We start from the raw sequence: 21795 nt of genomic DNA, 5'->3' as shown, positions 1-21795 counted from the left end.
CCAATGAAAAGACATTGCAAATGCACCTACCAAAAAAACAAAAAACAAAAAACAAAACCCAAACCCAAAAAAACCCAAAAGCCAGTATAGGAAGGGGACAGAGAGATCTACTGGTCTCTATCAACATTACACTGTCACCAAATATTTGTGCCAGGCAGCAGTGTGGTGCGGGAATAGGTAGCAAGACAAGTCAAAGCCACTGTGAAAATATTACACCACGATGAAGGAGAGTATTTACAACCTTTGTCGTCTCAGAGAGGTATTGACAGGGACTGAACGGTTTCATGATGGACACCCAAGAACCCAATCTTTCGTGATCCCACCAAGGAACAAGAGGCAAATTCAACTCGGAGCCTGTCAGAGCAGTTTGCTGTTCCTGCACACGTGTGTTTTTTCTATCCACAACTACTAGGGAGAAGGGGAAAGCAATGAGCAAAACAATTGCAAATCAAGTGCTATTTAGCTAAAATGAAATACTTCCAAATACTTATCCATCCCATAATGTCCATGGAATAGTGACATTTTTACCAGAAGCGCGTATCCTCCAAAAAATTCCACAATTTAATCATCGGGGTCCCACACATTGAATAGAGGATGAATAAATACATGGGGATAAAACATACTGGACACACAAAAGATATTTTTAAAAGGTAAAGTACAACTCATCCAGAGTATGACAGAGGTGGTTGGGCATTTGAAGAAATCTTCAGGGGGGGAAAAACAGCCTCTTACAGAACGCTCTCCCTGGCAAAGACATGATGTCCAAAACTGTAACAAGATGTCACTTTTTATTTAGCCTCGGCAGGTCTGCTGTTCTGTTAAACCCACAAGTTCAAGTTCACACATCTGAAAGACTAGATTATACAGTGACCCATGGGAAGATCTCAACATTTATTCCTACCTCAGATACACTTTTTATTGTTTAGGCTTTATTCATGATCATCCAAAGTTTTAATGCTTTTTAAAAAATTTTTTAATGTTTATTTCTTTTTGAGAGACAGAAAGAAACAGAGTGCAAGTTGGGGAGGGGCAGAGAGGAGGAGACAGAATCCGAAGCAGGCTCCAGGCTCTGGGTTGCCAGCACAGAGCCCCACGCGGGACTCGAACTCATGAGCTGTGAGATTATGACCTGAGCCGAAATCGGATGCTCAACCGACTGAGCCACCCAAGAGCCCCCCACCCCCCCCAATCATTCAAAGTTTAAAAAAAAAAAAAAACCCAACCTTTAGTAAGACAAAGTTTGCCCAAGAAATTGCACTACACTTGTCACCTACTCAAGGCACAAGCAACAATAGGTTCCTGAAAACAAACAGGTTACTGAGAATGAACGCTAAACTCTGGATATTTGCAGGCTCCTCACTCAAGGCAACAGATAAAAAGATCCGGGCAAGAATGCACCTCCCAATAGCAGTGGTGCCTTGGAGAGGGAAGGAAAAGTCCCCCAAACAAGAATTTACCACCACCACTTGCCCCTCCCCAAGAAGCTCTCTTTCCGAAAATCAAAACAGACAAAGTTCAACTTCAAAGGGAGATGTTGTAGCAAGTCCAGAAGGCGGGAAAGTTGGCATATCCATCTCTGTGTGCAAATCAATGACCTCATGAGGCATAGAAACGAGCAAACAATGCAAAACAAACTGTTCCAACTCTGGTACCAGTTACTGACCTTCCAGACCAATGGAACATGCTGTCTCTGGCAGCACAAGCAGAATGTGCATAAGAGAGCAGCTACTCTGCTTGAAAGCAAATACCTTCTACACACATTCACTGAAATCTAATAACAAAAGCAAACACTTCCACCTATGAATCAGCGCCCTCTTTAAGTGCTGTGACAATACACGTATATAAACAAGTCAAATGCATGGGGGTCTCCCCAAGCCTGCATGTGCACCGTCCCCCGCCCAACACTCACACACCCTAACCATGCTCAGTCACCTTTCCAACTCAGTCACCCTCCCCAACTACAAGAGGTTAGGCTTTAATATTCATTGTAACGCCACCACCAATACCTACAGCATGAAGGCTTTAAGGCAACTAAAACTTGAGCTCCTAAGGATCGTAATTCATGACATATGGTCTACTTACGAAATGTGCTGGGAATTTTCTATTGTGGGGGAAATGTTTAACACAATGAAAAACTACAACCAGAGGAAGAAGGGCCTTGAGCTCTGGTCCCAATTCTGTCCAACTACCTGCGTGAAACTCTGGGCAAGGAATGGTCCACCTCTCTAAACCAGAGACATTTCCTTCTAGGTCTAGATTGTTATTAAATTATTAGGAAATATCAAATCTAGACCAAGGCACAGGGTGCGAAATTACCATCGGGGAGGCACACACGAGACATATTTAGTGAGCTAACTTCAGTGCTGGCCCACAGTACACTCGCTCCCCAATCAAGCTTGACACAGCAGTGACACAGAAAGAACCTGAGAGGCAGTACAGGAGGAGGCTCCATGGAAAACCCTGAAAACTGTTTACAAACCATGCTGCTTGGCTCACATGTGATTCACGAGCATTCCTTCCAAATGTATCACTGTGGACGAGTCAGTCAGCTCTTCCTGCTCCTTCTTTCTATCTGCCCCTCCCACAGCACAGAAAACATGGCGTACCGCCCCACCTGCGAAGTGTCATAAGACCTGATACTTAAGATTTCAGGTCTATTCCACCTGTGAAAAAACATGGACAACCAACAGGGTTTAGTAAACCACTAAACACACGTTTCACCCAACCATACTGATCCCTAATACGGTACATATTTCCTATGGTGTTTTATGTTATAATAGTACTGATTGCGACCCGCGGTATAAAATAAGAGATCCATCAAAGATAGATATGTAAACAAGATGTGTATAGACATACATAGTGGAATATTACTCAGCCTTATTTAAAAAGAATGAAATTCTGGGGCACCTGGATGGTTCAGTTGGTTAAGCGTCCAACTCTTGATTTTGGCTCAGATCATGGTCTCACAGTTCCTGACATGGAGCCCCGCATCAGGCTCTGCACTGATAGCACGGGGCCTGCTTGGGATTCTTTCTCTCTTTCTCAAAATAAATAAGGAAGGGAGGAAGGAAATTCTGACACCTGTTACAACAGGAATGAACGATAATGATAGTGTGCTGACTGAAATAAGGCAGACACACAAAGATGAATACCGTATCATTCCATTTATATGAGGTATCTACAAAAATCAAATTTAGAGAGACAGAAAGTAGAATGGGGGTTGCCAGGGCTGGGGATAGGAGAGAACAGGGAGTTAGTGTTTTGTCTAATGAGTACAGAATTTCCATTTGGGAAGATGAGAAAGTTCTGGAGAGGTATGGTCATGATGTCTGCACAACAATGTGAATGCACTGGGGCACCTGGGTGGCTCAGTCGGTTAAGTGTCCGGCTCCTAGTTTCGGCTCAAGTCATGATCTCATGGTTTGTGAGTTCAAGCTCTGCATCTGGCTCTGCACGGACAGTGTGGAGCCTGCTTGGGATTCTTTCTCCCTCTCTCTCTCTGCTCCTCCCCCACTTATTCTCTCTCTCTCTCAAAATAAATAAATAAACATAAAAAGTTTTTTAATGTGAATATACTAAATGGCATTGAACCATATGCTTAAAAATGGTTAAGATCGTTGTGTGTCAACTATACTCAAAATTAAAAAACCATTTAAAAAATGACAAATTTTATGTTATGTTAACACAATAAAAAACAAAGCTGAGAGTCAACAGCTGAGAAACTCCCCTAAAAAATGAAAGCCTTCTATACGACATGGTATTAATGAAACTGGAACAACTAGGAAAAATATTTCCAGTAGTATTCTGTAGCATTCGTGTGAGATAGTAAAAAATACATGTATTAGTCTCTGCCCCGACTTCCTGACACAGAGTTCCAAAAATCTAGCACTAGGAGAATCTCTCATTCTAGGAGTTGGTCTTTGACCCCACTGAACGGGGCTCTGAAACCAGGGTAAATTCCTAAGTGGTAAGAGCAATGGAGGCATCTTTTGTCCTACTGAGGCAACTCTGGGTGTACTCCTGATGGGGGCTGGTCACCAGAAAGACCAACCCATGATCAGAAACTTGGAATTTTCAGCCCCAGCCCTCAGTTCTCAGAAAGTTAATAATTGATCATGCCTCCATGAGGAAGCCTCCATAAAAATTCCCAGCATTCGGGGCTCAAAGAGCTTCTGGGCTGGTGAATACACCCATACACCGGGGGGTGATGCACCTCGAATCTATGAGACAGAAGCTCCTGCACTCAGGCCCCTCCTAGACCTTGCCCTATGTATTTCTTCACCTGGGTTTTCATCTGTATCCTCCACCATATCCTTCAATAAACTGGTAACCAAGTGTTTCCCTGAGTTCTGTGAGCCATTCTAACACATAATCAAATCTGAGGGGGAGGAGGTCACGGGAACCTCTAATGTGTGGCCAAGCAGGGCAGAAGTTGGAGGCAACCTGGGAACCAAATACTTGCAGCTGGTGTCTGAAGCGGGGAGGTGGCCGTCACGTGGGACCACATCCAGGCAGAGAACATCAGAACTGAGTTAAATTGCAGGACACACAGCTGAGGTCACTGAGAAACGCTTAGTGGGGAAAACCCCCCACACACCTGGTGTCACAAGTGGTGAGTGTGGCAGTGGTGTGTCAGAGTAAAGGACAACCACAGGAGGAGAGACTGGGCGGTTTTGTTTTTCTTTACAGCTAGAATCCTAATGCTGCACTCAACATATACTACTGAGTCTTAGTTTGCTCCAACTATAAAACAGGAACAGGGATGTTTATTAATAAATTAAAGTCACAATGCCCCCAAAAATGTGTGTTGACAAAAAAGTTGAGAACACTGTGAAAATTTAGTTAAGAATAGACATTATCAGATCACTAGGAAAAGGGGATGTTATTGGAAAATTTAGAAAAATCTTCCCAAAGTATTCTGGGGTTAATATGTGTCACTGCTATTAAAAAGTAGGAAAAAGAATAAACACCGATTTCAAGCAGGAGCTCAAAAAGTGTATAATCATCCAAGGCTCTCTTTGATCAAAAAATTATTTCTTTTTAAAAACTCTTTTTATCTCAAAGACATGCTGACTGATACCACAGTGTCTGCCCCTGCTTTTTTTTTTAAGTTGAGAGCTGAGGATTTCAGCTCTCAAAAAATGGTAGCAGGGGCCGTGTTCTCTTACCCTGATTTCACACCCAGTGTCCTCAAATGCCAAGTCCTTTAAACTCAGATCTATAAAGCTATATTTATGACAACACACATCCACAGAGGCAACCCTGGATAAGCAGGCCCAACGTCTTTTCCACAAATGTAAATGAACATATGCACTTACAATCCCCAATTTTCTATTCACATGTAACTCCAATGTTAAAGACATTTTTTCTCCAAATAACCATCTTTGGGCGACTAATGTTTTTATGGCTGCAGGCCAGGAGATACAAGGAGTTAAATTAAGTTTTATTAAAGGTATTAGCATTAACACCAGTAAGAATGTGGCCCCTTTCCTCAGTTCTTCCCAAATGGTCTCAGTCCTACAGCTGGCACCTATTTCTGGGCTTACACAGGGCGTCACAGGGGTCTCCATCTTTAGTCCAAGTACATCAAAGTACAAAGCCCTTTCCCAATCAGGCAAGCTCAATAAGCAAAATGGTGCCAACTTCACTTGCAACGAATGAGCAACTACTCTGTCTACCCTATTTGTTAAACCCAAGCATGGGCCTAGCCTCCCTAACAGATGTAAGCTCCCCAAGGGTAAATATCCTGCACACCGATCTGTGCCCGGACACTGGGTCTTCCATTAGGAGTTTAATAAACCTAAGTTACTACATTTCCACAAACTCAATCCATTTTTATTCATCTTTCCTCACCTTGCCAAATCTCTCTAAGTGATATTCTCAAGGTTAGAAATATACAGAAGAGGGGTGCCTGGGTTACTCAGGCGGTTAAGCATCGGACTCTGGATTTCGGCTCAGGTCATAATGTCACAGGTTCGTAGACTCGAGCCCTACGTCAGGCTCCGCGCTTAGGATTCTCTCTCTCCCTTTTTTATCCCTCTCTATCTCAAAATAAATAAGTAAACGTGTTTAAAAAAAGAAATATACAGAAGAAAAGCATACAATAAACAAGTTCCTTCCCTATCATGGACACACATTTCCGTCTAAGATGCTGAAATAATACTACCAGCTTATAAATACGACCGGTCTTTACTCGGGGAAGAAAAATCCATCTCAAACATGACAAGAGATGGGATCTTGGCAAACTGTTCACTTTTTGCTCCTTGCTATAAAGTCAATAATAGGATTCTTTATTTAGGATCTATAGTCAGTCCACTATCAGGAAGCAAGTAAGGGCCACTGATAAGGCTAGAAAACAAACCACACCTCAGTCACCAGAACAAAGCGTAGGGAGTTCCTGTTCAGTCAAAGACAAACATGACAATTTTGGAAGAGATTAAGATGAGGGAGAGGCAGAAGAGAAGTAGGCACATCATGCCTGACTAATCATTGATAACTAACACTGACACAATCAAATGCCAACTCACAGAAGGCAGTGATTTGATTCACCTGCAATTTACCAACCATCCGAAATCCCTCTTCCAATCACTCTCTCCACAAAATAGACCATGTTTTTGTTCAAACGTCCGCTAAAAAGGACAGCCCTGTTCACAAATCTTAAGACTTCACCAAAATTATAACAAAGCAAAAAAACAAAACAACAACAACAAACCCCACATTCACTTGCTATTAATTTCTACAGACATCTCGGAAAAACCCTGGAACCAGACACCAGGAAAGGACACCCCTCATTAAGTTATGCATTAAGTTCAAGTCAGTAAATAAACTGATTTTCTAAGAGAAAAGATATTTCCTTAATGGTTTATGAAACAGTTACCAAAGTGACACACCGATTTTGAAAACTCATTTATTATAACGTAAGCTTCTCAAAAGTAGGTTTTGCTATTTAAGCATCACTTCTCAACATCCACAGCAACTGACGTTAAGTCTCTAAACACAGGAGGAAGGCACAGTTACTGAATAAACGGACTCCAATCTGTTGGAAACAGCAATGCTTAAAGAAACTGTATTTTAATATTCAGAAGCCAGTTGTCTGTTTTCTCTATTACAGTGCAGATTCCTTCTGAAGCCTTCTACTGCAAAGTAACCAAAATCTTACCAGATTAAGCATAAACCAGATAAAACCCATGAAAGATTCACCTCCAAACCCTACTCATGACTTACAAGTTCCTACCTCCCTGCCCCGCTGGCAAACGACCCTAAAATTGCTTCCCTGAGCTTATCAGGCAAACAAATGGAAACTCTAAGCGAACACAGAACTTTCCGTCAGTAGCATCACCCAAGGAAAAACACACAGAGGCAACAGAATCTCAAAACCAGGTTGACTACTCAATACCTGGGATGAGACACGGATAAAATCGTTTTGTCATTCCCCAGTTCTTCTTTCCAAAGAGATGGGGTACCTCAAAATAAATCATGTGTGCAACCAAATACATGGAATTTAAAAGTCAAGGCCACACTACAGAAGAAACAGCTAAAGTGTGAACAATGAGCGACAGTGTAAACAGCATCCCCTGCTCATTTACCCACAAATAAAAGCCCACGGAACACATGGCTATTTTCAATTTAAAAAAATGCAAACTGTTAAAGGCCAAAGCCATAGGATTATGCTTGGCCTTTAATTCACTGGCCTTTCATTCATTTTAATTTACCAAAAGGAAATGCTAATGTGATCCTCATACTTGGCCTCCCAAGATCCTGACTTCATACCAAAATGGAACTTAAAATAATGCATTCTGCAGAATTTTCTGCCCAAATATTTCCTTCCTTACTGAGAAGACAAACGATTTAGTTATACTTGAGGACTAAAACCTAAGGAACTCTTATCCCGTGTTGCTTGGGCAGTAGAGAAGGCTTAGGCATCGCCTCCAGTGGGAGAACACCTGGGGTTACAGCAAACCAAGAACAAAGCAGAGTCCTTGTTGTTGGAAACACCCGTTTCATGCACTTCATCTTCTACTGGGGGCACAGGGGGAGGGGAAAGACAGGCAAGAAGCAAAGGAGCTTATAAGGTATCCGCAGTGAGTCTGGTCAAGTGTTAGGAAAACGAATAAAGCAGGGTAAGAGGGTGCAGGTCAGGGGGCCGATTTTATAAGGGGTGATGGAGAGGCCTCTCAAAATCTGGGATGAGCTTTCCAGAGAGAGGATCTGGAGATCCCCACACACCCTGGGCAAGCGTGTGCTTGGCCTGTTTAGGAAAAACAGAAAAGAGGCCAATGTGGCTGGAGCGAGGGGAGGAGGAAAGTGGTTGGAAACTAGGTCAGGGAGGTGGCAGGAGCCAGACCAGCTTCTGATGCACTCCAACACTTGGAGAAATGGCTGATTCAGGAATCAGAGTTCTACACCACCAAACGCGGTGGAAATCAACTCCTTACAGCGACCCCCCTGTCCCAGCATTATAAAGCCCCTGGGAGGTTCCAGGGACCATCTCACTTCAGCTGCACCTGCGGGTGTCCACGCCCATAATAGCTGTGGAACCAATGCCCAGTTCCTGTAAGAAGACACACAGTAGGACGCTCAAGATTAATGCTGGAGATTGTGCAGGCTGCTCGCCCAGGTGGGCAGTTTCAGATTTGGCATAGTGACCACACACTGCTCGTGACAGCCACTGAAACTCCAGGTTATGATGCATTAGAATAAAATCCTGTCTTCAGTCGCAGAGTACATCATCATCATGCCACTTGCCACAGGTTACCAAAGAGATCGGCTTTTCTGGGGCACTGCCGATCTCAAATACTCTTTGCCGTCGTCCCCAGAAACACATGCCTCGTTCTCAATTTACCCTGGACATCACTAGCGAATAGACAGTGGCCATCCCTCTAGGAGACAGGTAACAGTTCTTCTAAAAACAAAACCAGAATGGTGAGGCGGGCGTCATTAATAACATACCCACGTTTTTCAACCTTCGCCTGAGTGCTGGCTGTAGGCAGGCACACTATTAATGTGCTCGTTGTTATTTCTGTAAAACTCGATCAAGTGTACACTATTATCCCCATTTTACTGACAGAGCTGTAACCTGAAGACCCGGAAGGTGGGCCCAAGCACTCTGATCCCACAGGATGCCAAATCACACTGCTTCTCTTTAAAGAACTGGACAGTGAAAAATTAAACATTTGACAAAAGTTACCCAGGGAGAGAGGGGAAGACGTAGCCTTCCCCATGTGGCTAAAAAGACAACCTGTGTCTTAAGATCCAGAGTCAGGACTCTTTAGGGAGATATATGTAACCCAGAGCTAAGCATACAGGAGAAAGAATCTGCTCATTAATGACAAGTGACATGACATGCAGAGAACCACAGTACGTACGGACCGCAGGACTCCAAAAACAGGATGTAAGCTCACCTTTCTGGGCAGACAGCCACCCACCCACCGGCTGCCCTCCTTTTACGTTTCAGCATTCTTTCATCCGGGGAAGATCGCAAGCTGGCTGTGTGTAGCTCTCCATTTGTTTTACAAGGGGCCACGGAAGTTGTGGCCTGACATGCCACCCCACCCCAAGTCACAGGGTGAGGGGGGCTGGAGGAAGTAGAAGAGGCTGGGCCAGCCTGCCAACCTGCGTGCTGAGTTGCCAACACCAGCCGCCAGGAAGAAAGGGGAAACGCTCGTGAAGGAAGTGAAGCAACAGAAGCAAAGGGCAGGCAAACCCACAACCATACATTGTCCACTCACCGGGAGGGCCCTCTGTGTTCCAACGTGGATGGGACAGTCCTCAGGGGATCACTGGGCCCGGGGACACAGCACAACATACAAGACAGTCCTTTCCCCCAAAAGGATCTGCTGTAAGGGGTGGTGGTGGTGATGGTGGTGGGCGGGGGGAGGGATGTTTCTAGGCTAGTTCTTAGGAGGGAGGGTTTCAGCTCAGGAAATGTGCGACTAAAATGATATAAAACAGGATGTAAATGGAGGCCTTTTAAAAGGAACTTCTTGCTCTGCACTGGCAGTGCAGAGCCTGCTTGAGATTCTCTGTCTCCCTCTCTCTCTGCCTCTCCCTTGCTCACTATCTCTCTCTCTCAAAATAAATAAATATTAAAGAAAATAATAAAGGAACTCCTAGCACTCTGAGTCTGAACCAGGGGCCGAGCACTCCTCGTGTGTTGTATAGTGTGAACGGCATGACTGAAGCCAGCCCAGCCCCATCTACACGCCTGAACCCCGTGGGCCCTTCAGTGTCTGACTCGCAACGGCAGAATTTAAGCAGCAGCACTCTGGAGGCCAAGATTAGGATGAGAGGGGCCCCAAACTCAGAGTTTCCAATCAGGCACGGAAACATGCAATCCGTGAGCAGGGGACCTCACAGAAACCCAAAGGAGGAAAAGCACCTGCCAGTAGGGACAATGTGCGGGAGAGCTCTGCCTTCTCACCCTGGGGCGCCCGAGTGCGCAGAACCTTTCACTCCGTTCCATCATAAACGAAGCAGTCTCAAACAGGACGACGTGCTGTGTGATGCCGGCACCCACATCAAATGGTGCTTCTGGAACTTCAAGAAGGAACAGCAACTCTTTTGGGGAATGGAGCTCTTAGCAGAAGGGACAGAGAACCCGTGCCAAGGGGAACAAGAGACACACACAGGTACGTTATCAACAGTACCCAGATGGCACTGAGCCCTGTTCCCCCCTGCCATTGCTGCACACCCCAACTGCCAGGCAGCCAAGACTTCATAAGACCCTTCTAATCAGGCTGAGTAGTAAAAGGAGGCCAAGCGTCCTCGCCTCTCTCACTCCTTTCTGCCTCTCACTAGTCCCAGGCATTAGGTGGAGCTGAGGCACTGCAGGAGCCCCAGGGAAAGCACAACCCCCCAAGGAGGTCCAGGCAAAGAGGTGCGATGATGGTGCCACTAGGTGTGACCGGATTACAGGGAACAGCTCGCGGACTGCTGCCAAAACAGTCACTGAAAAAAACATAAACCCAGAGAGAAAAGAACGCAGAAAACCGTAATGCAGGATGTTCTTTGGAATCCAAATAATAAGCAGACAAAGAGATGGGAGCCAAGCTCCTCCAATGAGGCAGGAAGCCGTGGGCTTACCAGAGAACCTCATGTCAGTCAACCCTTTAATGGGGACCTTTCCTCAAACACACAACAAACACTTACCTGCAGCCATGGACGTGTACCTAGGAAGCTAAATTATTTGTCAATGATACCAGGTCACTTTGGAGTCCAGAGGAAGGCTCTACTAATAATTATACATGACACAAAAGACACAAACCAAGCTTATCCCAGACAAAACAGAAGGTACCTCATCCCTGTGTATGAACCCGGTGGGCTGCTCTCTCCTGCCATTAGTCACTAACCCTGGACCCCTCACCCAGCAGTCAGTCCCTGCGCTTACAAGAGCCCATGACCCACAAACGAACCAGGCAAGGACCTCCACTGGGCATCACTGCCAACTCCAGGTTACTGGTGACCTACTGACCTGATTTTCTCCTCTGCCGGCTGACGTTCCCAGCCCACTCACCACGTCCTCCTTACTTCCACTTTGCAGGCTGCACCACTGAAATCGTACCTTCTCTGCAGAACACATCCTGGTTTCTAAGAACTTTGCCTGTCCACAGATTCTAAACCTCTGTTCAGCTTGGCCGTTGCTCTGGGCTGAATGTTTACATCTCCCCAAAATTCCTATGTTGAAGCCCTAAAGTCCACTGTGATGGTATCTGGAGGTGGGGCCTCTGGGAGGCGTTTAGGTCACGAGAGTGGGGCCCTTGTGAATGGGATTAGTGCCTTTATAAGAAGAGACGAGAAACGACCTCTCTCACCGCCATGTGACGGCCATCCGTCTTGCATATGTGCAAACCAGCAAGAGGGCCCTCACCAGACACCATATGTCTCAGCACCTCGATCTTGGACTTCCCACCTCCAGAACTGTGAGAAATACATGTCCACTGTTTATGCCACCCAGTCTATGGTATTTGTTGTAGCCCCTGAGCTGACTAACACAGCCATATCCATACCTTCAGGTCCAGTGTTCTCTCTTCCACTCTCCAGTTAGGGCCCAGAGTCCAGCCTTGGCCCTTCACCCCCAACTTCCTAAGCCATCTCTCTGTTCTACCAGCACTTATAAAACTGGCTCAGCACTTGAGGTACAGAAGGCCCAGGATGATGGTACAGGTGAAGTGGGCACTCACCCCAAACCTTGGGCAAACTCCAGTGGAGTCCGATGGGACTGAATATTTTGTTCCACCGCGTGAGTGAAAACAATCACGTATAAGGTCATATCCAGACACCAGCTTGGGGGGAGCACACAAAGGAAGAACACTACCATTTGTTAATACCTACATGCAGGCATGGTGCCAGGGGCTTTACCTGCATTCCCTGCCTAACAGTCACATTGTAGAGATGAGAAAACTGGAGTTCACAGAGGTCAAGGAACTTACTGCACTACACCAGGCCTACCTAAAATAAGCCTCATATTCTTTCTAGTATGCAAGTGTTTGAATAAATGATAACCAACACTTTTTAAAATTTTTTATGTTTACTATTTTTGAGAGAGACAGAGTCCGAACAGGGGAGGGGCAGAGAGGGAAGGAGACAGAGAATCTGAAGCAGGCTCCAGGCTCTGAGTTGTCAGCACAGAGCCCTACATGGGGCTCAAACTCATGAGCTATGAGATCATGACTTGAGCCAAAGTCAGATGCTTAACAGACTGAACCACCCAGGTGCCCCAATGATAACCAACACTTTACAAAGCCTTGCAGGGAGGTAATGTGAACAGCATCTTTCCACAATCATGGAAAGAACTCATAAACTTGTTCCTAGAGAACTACATTCTCATATATTTACTTACAAAAATACATTCTTACATATTTATTCATTTAGAAAAAAATCATTAATTTATTCACTCCTAGGAAGTTGTTGCACTCAAAGTCAAAATGTGAACTGGCAAGAGTCCACAATAGTTGTCATACATTCAAACAAACTCCTCGGCTTTTGTTGGGGTTACAAATAACTAGTTTAATATCTCTAAGATTTTATATTAGTATGAACAAGCACTAAGAACAAACACATCAATAAAAAAGACAGTTTCCTAGGATGACAGAATTGTGAGTTGGTTTTTTTTCCTCTAACATTATTCTTTTTCTGCAATAAAATCATCACCCTCACCCCAGTAACTAGGAAATTTTGATTTTGGTTTATATTCTTCTGTGGTGGCAACTGCCAGCACAGGCAGTAGGCAGGGCGAGGCAGGGCGAGGCAAGGCAAGGGAGAGCGAAGGAAGCCATACTGAATTGGGGACCAAGGGAAGAGAGTTCTAGTCCTTCACAGGCACTAAGGGGCTGTGAGACGCTAGTCTACTCAGCACCGGTGAGCTTCAGCTGCCCCGTGAGAGCTCCATGTTCTGTGAGGCCTCATCCCCCAGTCAATCCTGTGACTACTGGAAACACTTTAGCAGGGGCTGGTGACTAGAGCCACACACTTCCGAGAAAATGGTGGGTGTGTATTTAAAGAGGATTATCAAGGGAAACATCTATGAGTAAAAACTCATTTGTCTCCATTTAAAGAGTCGTGTTTATCTACATGAGGTTCGTAGAGGGAATATCTAACGTTTTACAATTATTCTGAAGAGGCTATAAATAGGCAGGATGTGAAGTTAGTCAGCTATGCACTAGGGCTCACCAAGAAGCACATGTATGCAACATGTTCCGGACTATTTGTAAGCTGTTTTGTTTCTGGCACAAATGGAGAAAGAAGGAAAAAAAAAGTCTTGGTAGATCCAATCATTACAGATTTCAGCTGTACAAATCAAACAGGAAGCTCACGAAGAATGCAATTTAGAAGCATTTAAATCAAACAAAACAAAAAAATCCCTATTCTGGGCATATATACGGACAGCTGCAAAGCCAACTGTGTTTTTGTTTTACTGCAAATTGTTTAAAGTCACCAACAGAGCAGAGTACAAGAGACATCCGAGGGGACATGTCCCCGGTCATTAGCAGTGTCTCCGCATTCCCCCTCCCTGCGTACTCAGTTAACACAGACCAACTGGTCTAATGAACACCCCTGTGGCACCCACACCAGGCTCTTCGGGAACAGTGTGGACAGAGAAAAAGGTGAATCTTTCATTCATTAGAAGCAAGAGGCTAATGCTCAGAAAACCCAACATGGAAGAGGAGGAGCAGGAGAGGGCGAGGCTCTCAGCCCAGAAACTGCTGCTTCCCAGACCCCACCACCAGCCAGTGCCTCGGAGATGTTTTCAAGCAGTTAAAGGATGAGGGGCAATCTGTTGTGAGTAATGATCAAAGGAATTATGTCTTTAAGCCTGTGGGTTGGCACAGGGCATTTGTCAAAAGAAAAAAGCCACCCGTTCAAACCTACCTAGGTATCTCTTAAGTCCTAAACAATCTATCACCTAAGAGCTCACCATGCTAAGAAGCCAAGCAGAACTACTTGCTAAATAAACATATTAATTACTTAAATACTTATTACGGCAAGTGCATCACTTTCCATTGGCCATATTTGCAATAAATTAGAGCTTATAGATTTTTAATGTAAATTTTTAGAGTATGTGGAAGGCTCTAGAATGGTAATGTTTATGGGCCATAAGGAATAAGGCATCCCTTTAGTAAAGAATAATGGTTTAAAAAATAATCATAAAGAGGAAGGAAGGAAGGAAGGAAGGAAGGAAGGAAGGAAGGAAGGAAGGAAAGAAAAAAGGGGTGAAAAAAGGTGGTGCCACAGGTAGCTAGTACACATTCTCTGGAGCAAGCATATAAGAGTTTCATGTGGTCTTGGATTAGTTACTCAAGGTCTCTAGATCCCAGTGTCCTCCTCAGTAAAATAGAGTCATGAGATGAGGATCAAAAGAGTGACACACATAAAGCATTTAGCATGTGCACAAGAAACACTGAGTATTAGTGACTGTCATTCTGGACTGAGCTCAGTTCCGTCTCCACCCATAATGAGCTGTGTGGTCTGAGGCAAGCTAGTTTTCATGGCTGAGTATCTGATTATTCACTAACAAAGGAGGGGTCTTGATCTCCATGGCTTCTCCAAGCTCAAACCCTTTCTGACAACGTGATGTGGTTAACAACTTCAAACTCTTTTAGGCTTCTGGTACCCACACCTTTCTTTTAGGATTTATCGTTCACAGCCATGACTTGATTGATACCAAGTGTGTGATCATAAACACAACTGCACAGTGTGAGACTGTGCCTTATGGGAACCCCAGAACCTGCTTCGTGACGATCCCTCTCACAAGTGGTTTCCAGGAACACACAGTGGCAAAAAAGGAATACGTGGCAAAAGAATCCATGTGTTGCCCTTCCAGTGGCTTTCAAACGAGGCTGTCCCCAAATCAGAATGCTGGTATAGTGTGTGTGCTGTGTCCTGGAGCGATGGAGCATATGTAAATTAAATTCATTTGCCATAACTACCCTCCTTTCAAAGGAGCTCTCAATTACTTCCTGTTGGAAACACTGCAAGAATCTATCCCTTCTGAGCCCAACAATGAAGTCAAAAAGTTGCCACTAAATCTATTTCTCTTAAATCAGGGTGGAAGAGAAACTAAACTAATTCAGATTTATCATTCTCCTCCCGCTGTTTTAAACTCATCAATGACTTACCTTTTCTAAGGAAAGATGGGGCTTAAATGTCCTTACACGTCAGGAGATTTAAAGTGACTATTCAGAAGGATAATCTGCCATGGTGTGCACCATCACATGGAATTCGATCACAAACCCACGTTATAAGCTCCTAATTTAGGCGGCGGCCAGGCACCCAAGTTATGTAAGCAACAGGACAGGATTTAATGCTGCTGCTAACTAAGCAAAACTTACAATAAAATTAACCTGACACAGTAGCATTCATAAAAGGTTGTGCAAAAGGCAATTCGCTCTAATGATAAGAAGTATTCACGCACAATTCCTGGATGAAGCCGGACCAATTTTGCTTCTCTATTAATCCTCTAGACGTCCCTAAGCTGCATCAACATGGCTGGCTTTCCCTGATCCCTGGCCAGTGTAAATTCCATATCCCTCTCACTAACCATGTTCATGAAGAAAGAAGAATCAACAAACTCTCATGAAATACGTGATTTGGGTAAGAGTCCTCAACAGGGACTAACAGACATTAAGGAAAAGGACGAAGTGGAAATTCACAGTGGAAGGATCAAGTAGTCACCCCGTGAATGCAGTGACCCGCCACGGTATCACCGAAAGGGAGACACCCGTTTTCCTGAGATGGTGCAACGTGAAATACACAACCCCACCAACAAACTGATTCTACCCAAATAACTGGACATGAATCTAATCCAGCTCGAGGGCTAATTTCCGGTGTACAGACCTACAGAGACGAATGGAACAGGTTTAATGTTCCAAGTCCAGAATGTGGGCCACTCTCCAAGACAACTGACCTGATTCCTCAACAAATCAATAGCTTAGGGAGAGAAGGGTGGGGCAGAAGAGCTCTCCAGAGTTAAAAAGCTTCAGGATGCTCACAATCAAATGCAAGTGTGGGCTCTGTTCTGAACCCAGTTTGAAGAAACCTACTGTAGAAGACATTTTTAAGTTAACAGGTGGACAGCTACACTGGGGAGTTGGGAATTCTACAGGTCCCTGGGTTTCCACCACCGTTTGCCGTCTGATGCTTCTGGAACTGCATGTTCAGGCGCCCCGCGATGAAAGGGCGCATCGGCAGAAAGTAGGGTACAGATGGCTGGGCCCCACCAGGTCCTGTACAGGAAGAGGAAACCCTCAGGTAGGAAGACTCACAAGATTCACAGTTGATAGAAAAAGAGGCAGTTCCTGGGGTTACCCAAAGAAGAAGTTTACAGGTTCCTCTAGTTAACGATTTTTGCCAATAGGTTTCCAACAGCCCCCAGCTTCATCTGAAACCCATTCATGTAAAAAGCATAAAGTCACTGCTCTGAGCAGGAAAATCAGCATTCGAAGCAAGTTACCTGTGTACTGGGAGAAAACATAGGACCAACACCCAAGTGGCAACCTCCCTGTTGCAGTCTTGAGCGGTCCTCTACCTACCGCCTTGACTGCCTGGAGAGTTCTGTCGAGTTTCTTTTGGCTTCTCACCTTTCTTTGTTTCAATATATCTGATGGAAAGGCACCTGGGTGGCTCAGTCCAATTCTTGGTTTCTGCTCAGGTCACGATCTCACAGGTTCGTGGATCAAGCCCCAAGTTAGTCTCCACGCTCACAGCACAGAGCCTGCTTGGGAATCTCTCTCCCCCTCCCTCACTCTCTGCCCCTCCCCCACTTGCTCTCTCTCAAAATAAATAAACTTTATAAATAAATAAATAAATAAATAAATCTATTGGAGGGTGTAACTTACATAATGTAAAGGGCACACAGCTCCATCAATTTTTACTCCCTGAAATTTTAATTTTATTTGATTGGTCTTTCCCATATAACATCCCCTCTCCTCGAGGCTAGTAGGGCCAGTCAGAAGCAAGCCTGGAATGGAAGAACAAACAGGTCAGGGCCTGTTTACAACTCCCAAGCCCCGCACGCTGGTGGCCTCCACAGCTGACGCATGCTGTCCAGCCAAACAGTGAGCGCGAGCCGACGGTGATGGCAACTGAAGATGCGGCTTCTTTACTGCCACCTGTGAGTCTCTAACTCTGTCCCCAAACCCCACTTTCCCAAAGCTTCCAGCTCAAGGCACAGGGCTTTTCACCTGCGGCTCCGCGGAACCCCTCCCAATGGGTGAACACTGGCCGTCCCCTTTCGCCAGTTCCAAACACGTGTCATTTCACCACTTAATCTTCTTTTAAAACGCGGCAGACGCCCCTGTGGTTCTAACCCTATGGAGACTTTTAAAGATCAGAGGGAAATCTTTTCAGATCCAAATGTAGTATCATTGTTTCACTCTTTAAAACCATGTGTTCTAAAATAAAGAGCAGCTTTTATGTTTGCTATTCTGAACTTAGTAAACAGGGACCATAATTAAAAATCCCTAAAAAATGAAAGGTACTACACTTTCACGCAGTTAGTTTAACAATGCCGTGATCCCATTTTAGAAAGTGAGGAAGCTACGGGGCCAGTAAAAAGTGTCTCCCCAGAAACGAAGGGCAGAATCCTGGTGTAAAGTTAGTCCTTATGCCAAAGAGGTTATCACTCATGATGGCTAAAATTATATAACCAGCTCCTACCAAGCTCCTACCTACAGAAAAACACATAGGAGGTGTTTAAAACATTTTGAAAATTTTCAGAATATTAGGGATACACAAAGAATTCTTCAATAGGGAATATGAAATCCTCCAATACTAATTATATGTGAACAGGGAAAAATACTGTTTAAATACAGATTTTGTTACAAAGAGGGGAAAATGTATTAATGTATAATATAATTATATAAACATCTTGAAAAATGCATGATGCCTAATTAAATTACATCCATTAATAAGGCAGTAGCCTGGGGACAGTTTGTACAAAAATGGCATTTCTGGTAAACATAATATTTAAAATACGACTCAAATACACAACTCTAATGACATAATTATGTGTTTTTAATTTGGTGCCATCCTTACGTTATGCCTAGAAGAAAGCAACTTCACAAATGAATCACTTTTAGACGCTACAGTTTCCATATGGCAATGCCAAAATAAAAATGCAGAGCAGATATTCTCCTTAAAGCTATAGTTTTGGATTTACCTGGCAAGTGCATTACCCCCACTGGGATCCCAAACCCTTTCTGAGCCTAGAAAGTCAAAAGTGTTACAACAGAGTCCAGGGAAAACAGACGCGGTTCTGCAGACAGAAGCCCCAAGTTTGATCATCGTAACCTTGGGTAAGCTTTTTAATCTCTCTGTGCTTTAGTGTCTCATTTGTCAAACACGAATAATGCTACCTGCCTCACAGAATCACTTAGAAGATCACAGAAGACCATGAACACCACCACGCCCAGCATAACATAAATGCTCAGTAAATGCCAGCTATTACTATTTTCATCATCTTCTCAAGGCCCATCTCTGTGGAAATCATTCTCATCAACAAAAAGCACCTCTTTCTGACAAAGGCAAAAAACATTCCTCAAAAGCAGATGCGTTGTGCAACAGTGGGTGAGCTGCAAACACATTCTGTTAAAATATACAAAGCAGGACACAACGGGCCGCATGTTGTGTGATTTCTTATGTGTGGATGAAATTTCTACAAAAGCGAAATTTTAGAGACAGAAGAAAGATGAGCGGCTGCCGAAGACTGGGTATGGGAACAGGAATGGACTGCAGAATCCATTTTTTAAAAAAAAATTTTTAATGCTTATTTATTTTTGAGAGAGAGAGAGAGACAGACAGACAGAGCATGAGCAGGGGAGGGGCAGAGAGAGAGAAGGAGACACAGAATCTGAAGCAGGCTCCAGGCTCTGAGCTGCCAGCACAGAGCCCAGTGTGGGGCTTGAACTCATGGGCTGAGAGATCACGACCAGAGCCGAAGGTGGACACCTAAATGACTGAGCCACCCAGCTGCCCTTGGACTGCAGAATCTAAAACGGGTCTGGGGTGATAGTTGTTCAAGCACATAAACTACACACTATAAAACTGCACACTGACAATGGGTGAATTGTGTGAATGTAAATTATATCTCAATAAAGCTACACTACCATAAAATAAAAGAGGTGTGTTTCCAAAAAGTTTGCACAGGCATTTCATACCACTCCGTGATAACAGCAAATTCAGGTATTTTACAGAACATAGCAAAAACAGTTCAGAATGCAAGCCTGGCAGGATCAGACTTGGATCCCAATCTTGACCCAGCTTCCTTCCGGGGCAAACTTTTCACTTCTCTAAGCCTCAGTTTCCACATCTGTGAAATGGGAATCTAAAAGGATTACTTTCAGAGGCTGCTGTGAGCATTGCATCATTCTCCCTTCCCCTCTGCCCCCACCCCCAGGGTTTTGCATATCAATAAATGGAGTCACCCTTTGTGCAGTTGCTGAGGCTAAAAGTGTGGATGTTATTGAAGATTCCTTTCCCTCTTGAATATTAGCTCCAATCCATTAGTGAGTCTTGATGGTTCCATCTTTTTTTTTTTTTTAAGTAGGCTTCACGCCCAGTGCAGGGACCAACTCCCTGAGTTGCAGAACCCACCAGCTATACAGCATGCAAACTTGACCTCACCCACAAGACAGCTCTAAGAGGTAGTCAAGTGTGAATGCCTCCATTTTACAGATGAAAAGCAAATAAATGACCTGTTCAGAAACTGTACTCATTAGTGGGGAGCTTGCGCTTAGGATTCTGAAATTTTTTTTTAATTTTTAAAAATGTATTTACTTTGAGAGAGATAAAGAGAGGGAACAGGGGAGGAGGGACGGGGGGGGGGGGGGGTAGAGAATCCCACGCAGGCTCTGCACTGTCAGCATGGAGTCCAATGTGGGGCTGGAACTCATGAACCCATGAGATCATGACCTGAGCCGAAATCAAGACTCCGGCCGCTTAACCAGAGCCATCCAGGCACCCCTAGGATTCTGAACATTTAAAAAATCTAGGTCTCTCTCTCTCCAACACCCTACACTATTCTGTGTGTCCATTAAAAAAAGGAAGAAAAATAAGAAATCTGACCACAGCATTAGCTATTTTAAATGAAATTAAGTTATAAGGGAAAAGAATATTATAAAGAACGTCTTTCTACATAGACATATCCACCATGACACTCTTAACTTCCTCCAGGACATGGGAATTTTAATTCATCCACATTAGACATTCATAAACAACTTCTGATTATTTACACTGCAGGAATTTATAACATGACTCACTGTACAGTCTCATAGGCTCATCAGCATACAGCAGGCCCAGGTGCCTGGATAAAATGTTAAGTTTTAACCTTAACTCTTATGGAGTGTGCTCTCCGTTTCTTATGTTAATAATGACTCAGAAAGGTTTATACCAGAGTCACAGCCCTCTCTCCTATACACTTCATTATGACAAACCGTGTGTCCAAAAATAGAATAGAACGTGTCATTTCTAATATCAGAGCCAGGTTATCTTTACCAGGAGCTAGGTGAGGACAGGTGAGGAGAAAAGGGAGAAGGAAGTCCCTCCCCCTTCCCTACGGGTCCCTCATCTTGGCACCACTGTGGGGGGGGGGGGGGGGGGCGGAGCAGAAGGGGGGTGTCCCGCATCTTGGCACCATGGCCACGGAGTTACTAAAAATAAGAATTATAAGACTGCAGGCAATGGCACAACAGCCTCCAGTCACGTGTCGGGAACCATGACCCTCTGGGGCTTCATGACCTTGCATTCGCCCCTGCCGTGCCGGGAGGTACGTCTTACTAAGTTCATCTCACACATTGAGAATACCAGAGCTCCTAATGGTTCTGTAACTTGCTGTAGGTCACAAAGCTGGGGCCTGGATTCTAACTCGGACATGTCTGGCTTTAAAGCTCCAAACCTCTCCCCTACCCCACATTAAGAAATGCACCCCACTCCCCAGTCCCACCCTCCAGCCCAGGGCCGGGAGTGAGCAGGGTGGTCCCCGCAGAAACTTCGGAGCAACACAAGCTGGCACTGACAACAGCAAAGATCATCAAGAACCCTCCAAATCACACGTACCTACAACCAGCCAGGAAGCAGACAGCTGGTCTCTAACCCGCATTTTCTCATTCTTGTTTTCTGAGGAGACATCACAACACGTCTTCAACCCAGAAAGTTGCCTAGGCTGGGCATCCCTCCTATTTAAGACCTCTGGTTCTAACGACGGAGTTTATGATTCAGTAGCACAAGCAGGAAAAGCACTGTGGGCAGCCCAGAGGCCCCCTGCTGTTTAGCAGACTCTACAGGAGGGTTTTCTTCACACTG

General features: G+C 44.6%; 1 protein-coding gene across 3 annotated transcripts in view; it reads right to left on the bottom strand.

The window, feature by feature from the left end:
- Window positions 1-21795, bottom strand: part of FAM107B (family with sequence similarity 107 member B) — a 138923-nt gene that overhangs the window by 53675 nt on the left and 63453 nt on the right. Inside the window, exon 1 of one of the 3 annotated variants that reach the window (XM_058681866.1) lies at window positions 9402-9607. The exons of the other annotated variants lie outside the window; for them this stretch is intronic. The gene's annotated coding sequence lies outside the window, so the exon portion shown is untranslated. Of the gene's footprint in view, window positions 1-9401; window positions 9608-21795 lie in introns of those variants that run through there. 3 annotated transcript variants of the gene reach the window in all.

Source organism: Neofelis nebulosa, chromosome 8 (genome assembly GCF_028018385.1).
Source record: "Neofelis nebulosa isolate mNeoNeb1 chromosome 8, mNeoNeb1.pri, whole genome shotgun sequence".
Classification (NCBI taxonomy): domain Eukaryota; kingdom Metazoa; phylum Chordata; class Mammalia; order Carnivora; family Felidae; genus Neofelis; species Neofelis nebulosa.
The sequence above is the reverse complement of the archived record's forward strand: the minus strand, read 5'-3'. Positions and strand labels throughout refer to the sequence as shown.